At 46.2% G+C, this 4,351-nt stretch overlaps 1 protein-coding gene across 1 annotated transcript in view; it reads left to right on the plus strand.

Moving 5' to 3' along the window:
• The window catches only part of LOC105361650 (protein trachealess-like), a 253,050-nt gene that overhangs the window by 209,549 nt on the left and 39,150 nt on the right, over positions 1-4,351 (plus strand). The window lies entirely within an intron of this gene.

Here is a 4,351-nt window from a genome sequence, read left to right on the forward strand (position 1 = left end):
ACATTATATAACAACAACAACAACAACAATAATAATAATAATAATAATAATATGAAGAAGAAGAAAAATAAGAGTAAGGAGTGAGTGTGAGGTAAGCAAGAAGAGAGTATCAATTAAGAGTGGAAGAGAATTGTTGGATAAAATGTACGTGAAGCTGGTAATGCTGAATTAGTGTTTGTAAAAATTGTCATAATATGAGAAAGCTGACGGAAAGCAAATGACCGAGCATTAAATATCCTTTAGCGGATATAAGCTTTTATTTGGTCCTCGTACATGAATAAATACCTACTTTAGCCAGCACACGTAGCGTATAGCGATAAAAGCGGTAGGAACGTCCGAGAGAGAAAAGAAAGGACACGCACGTGTATATTTGTTAAAGAAGTGGATGGAAGAAACGCGCGTGTAGGTTTGAAGGGGCATCGACGTGGCGTCTCCCGGCCCCACGGGAACGTCCGGACCGCGCTCTGACGCCCAATTTCAACCAATTTGACCGAAAGTTGGGCTTAATTTTATTTTCACGCGTCTGCAGATGCCCCGCGTATACGTGTGCATCCTCGGGATCGTCTTACCTCTCTTCACCTCGGGGGAGCAAAATTCAGCCGAACGCGTTATCGTGGGGCGCTTGTTTCTTGCTGTTCTTTGAAGTAGTCTTGGCTAGTTCTTCGATCCTCGCTTAACCATTTCACCGTCAACCTACAATCCTCGGTGCGTTAGAGACAACCGCGAGAGTAAGTCGTGGTAGCGATGGTGGTGGTGGTGGTGGTGATAGCGTTGGCTTCCCTCTGTCCCATATCGCACGCCTCGCACATCATTCTTACGAGCCTTCCGAGATTCGACTGCGCACACTGCACTCGCGCAATAATTTATACGCGCACGGAATTAGCTTCGTGGATTAAAGCGCGCACGTTTTACTTGCGATTTGTTGGTTGATCAATGACTAATAACATATAAATCGCTCGACTATCGGATATTCGCTATAAATAAAAATTAACTGCCTCTATAAGCCACGGCTACTGCCCAGTAAACTATCCATCCCTCCCTCCCACGTACATTTTTCTCCCCTCGCGCATTGCCACTCGAAAGATACGGAATTACGTCGCACGCATGCTTCGGGGTGGCGGCAACCCTGAAAACATCTGCCTGCTCCAGCTAGTATTTATACGACTCCTCCCGAGTCAGCCAGAAGAAGCACAAGGGCTCGTGCGCGCGAGATTTTTAAAGATTTGCGTTCATCGCCGCAGCGCGACGACCCCCGCGCTCTCTCTCTCTCTCTCTCTCTCTCTCTCTCTCGCGTCCCCGAGGAGGCATTTCAATCAGGAGCCAGCCAAGTGTGCAGCGTCTACTCCTGGCACTTTTTTTTTCGCTGAATTGCCGAAATTAATGCGAGACGAGCGTATTGGCTCGACCGCTAGCGAAGCCAATCGTTAACGTCCTTGGCAAGCGCCTCCCGCTCCGCCCTGCTACTCCACAGCTTTTTCTATTTACGCCAGGCAAACGTGCAACTCCGGCCACCGGCCAGCGTCCAAGCTTAACGATCGCCCTCTCCGTCCCCCGCACCATTATCCAAGCCCGTAGTAGCGCGCGAAAAGCTTTTCTCCTTGCGCGACAGCTAAAAGCCATATTAGATCAACGAATTTGAAAAGTTAAGCGGAGTCCTGCTATTTCGACAGATAGCATCGGAGGGACACTCGATATGGACCGATTGGTGAAAGCTGACGTATAGGAATGTTAAGGAAGCGAAAAGCTGCATTGCTGTGACGCCTAGATAAAGTAAAGAGGGAAAGTGGCTTTCATTGTCCCACGGGGAGTAAGAGAATGTAGATTCGGGGTAAGGGAGATACTTCTCATACGCTATCTCGTTTTTCGTTTTCTCCTCGCTCTTCCCTCCTTATTTATCCTATTTCTCGCTGGCTAATCTAGCTATCGGTTTCCCGTGGCCAAGTATTCCATGACGTTCCTTTGTGTGCCACGACGTATCGGCCTCTTCCTTACGCTTATGTTTCATTAAATTTGCTTCATTTGAAAAAAAAAACAAAAAAAAAAAAAAAAAAAAAAAAATCTCTGCCATGCGACGCGTACAAATTTCAATGATAAACCAACCACTTACATCATCACGCCTCGTGTCCGTTGGAATCTAGTAGGATCTTTCTTCATCTAGCTTCATGGATAATGAAACTCGCTTAACTAGTTAAGCGAAATTTAGCCTAATGAATAACAGTGGCGATCACACGTTATAACGCTTTAAGGAAAATTAATATTAATGACTTTTTCAACCTCTACAAAAATAAACAGCGCTCGACCCAACAACACAAGCGTCCTCGTCGCTTAAACATTACTCACGAACATTATTTATTTTTACATATATTATCTCCTCTCTTTTGCCCTTTAATCGTTCACTCGTTTATATTGAAATTCGTCTCAACTCCATATCCGTTTCATTCTCATTTTCTCAATCTCTCCATCGTCTCTTCATACTTTGACTTTGTTTCTTTGATTTGAACTTACGGCAAAAACACGGAGATTCCCAGGCCCAGAAGGTAAAAGAGACCTCGGCGCTACTTCTTTATGACTTTTGTGATGCTCATGGATAATGGCCGCCTGATGCGCACTCACAAACTCTGTCTCTTCTCTCGTCTCCCTCACTCTCGCTCTCCCTTTCGCGCTCTCGCTCTCTTCATTACTTTCAGAATGACGACACGAAGTCGTTTTACAGTCGTTAAGCGTAATGAGCCACCAATAAAAAGCCATCTTGTTTTTAACCCTTTCGGGACTCCCAAAATGGCACATTTAATTGTACTACCTCATTTTTTTTTTTGGCCGCGTAGTCGCGCATCATGAATGAACGATACACCGGGGAACCTCGCGAGGGAGAATTTCGGACGTGTTGTACATCTTACATCCGAGGATTTGCTTTTTATAGCCCGACCTCGCTAATATTTGAAATTTTAAATTTGCCACGTGTTCCACAATCATACCCTTTCATTATTATCATCATCATTGACTGATGCTGCAATTTGACAAACCGTTGAGTAATTCAATCAAACACGACATATATGTAAGCATGTCGAAGAAATAATTAAGGACCAATGAGCTGAGAATTTTTCAACTCGATCAGTCAAAAGCTTTTCTTTCAATCATGTGCAAGCACCTGATGCAATCCTTCGTCCCCTTAAATCCCTCGCTCCACCCCCACCCACCCCCCCTCCCGTTCATTTCCCATTCCTATTTTAACAATAAATTAGTCGGATGTAAATTAGTCGGAGCCGTTAAAAAGAAGCGGCCAGCTCAGCGTTTTCATAACGGCACAGGCTACGCGGCCAAACGAGCGTAAGCCCGAGCTCGCCTAATCCTGCTGCATTATCATTATTGTTTTTTCTAGGGGGCGTCGCGGGGGTTCGTCGAACCGCGGTCGCCGCGCCATGTTTTCACCTGAAAATGCGGGCCGCGCTAATGGCTCTATCTCCGTCGAGCGGAGGGGCGCCCGCGTCCATTGGCCCAGCGTTTGAGGTAAAACCGGAACCGCGGGGGGCGTGGTCGGGCGCGCCGCTGCATTCGATCGGATGCATTTACTGGCTATCGCGCGCCGGTAACCGCAGCACTTGCCGGCAAATTGAATGGGAATGCATAGCGTGCGCGCGCGATCGACCGACCACGCCTACGCCGCGCATTCGGGAATGACCGCGCGATGATTTTTAGGCGGGCCAGGTGGCCGGGGACTGCGGCACGCGACTATCGAACTATGAAATTTATTTGCCTGGCGAGTCCTGGCTACGAGTTCCCGAGCACCGGCGGCGGTCACCCCCCCTCCCCCCCCCTATCGCTCGGACTCGCGACCCGTTGCTCGATCAAATCTAATAGCCGACTACCCTTTAAGCGATGCTACATAATTTTCAAACAAACAGTCGACGTCCTTCTTATCGTTTGCCTATAATGACGATTAACCGTTTGGAAATAAGTTTGGCCGCGTCTCCTTTCTGATGATATAAACCGTCGAACGTTGTAATCGGCAGCTCTAGCGATGACTGCAATAGATGAGTGACCCATTACGTACCCCTTACTTCCTGCACGAGATCACAACGGCGGTTAATTACCGAGTTTATTATATTCAGCCATGCATATAATAAATCTAGGCGAGATTCTTAAATATATATGGTAAAGTGAAAAGTCGAGCCTGCGCAATTAACGGGCAAATAAACATTCGAGCATCTATGTAAAGTCATTGCGAGTTAATATGACGCCATTGGTATATATCAGATTTTAAATGACAAAATCCTCGAGTATGGACGATGTCCTTGTTCTTGTTTGTCTTCTTCTGATTTTTTTTTTTTTTTTTTTTTTTTTTTTTTTTTTT

The sequence above is a fragment of the Ceratosolen solmsi genome, unplaced genomic scaffold (assembly GCF_000503995.2).
Source record: "Ceratosolen solmsi marchali unplaced genomic scaffold, CerSol_1.0 scaffold30, whole genome shotgun sequence".
NCBI lineage: Eukaryota > Metazoa > Arthropoda > Insecta > Hymenoptera > Agaonidae > Ceratosolen > Ceratosolen solmsi.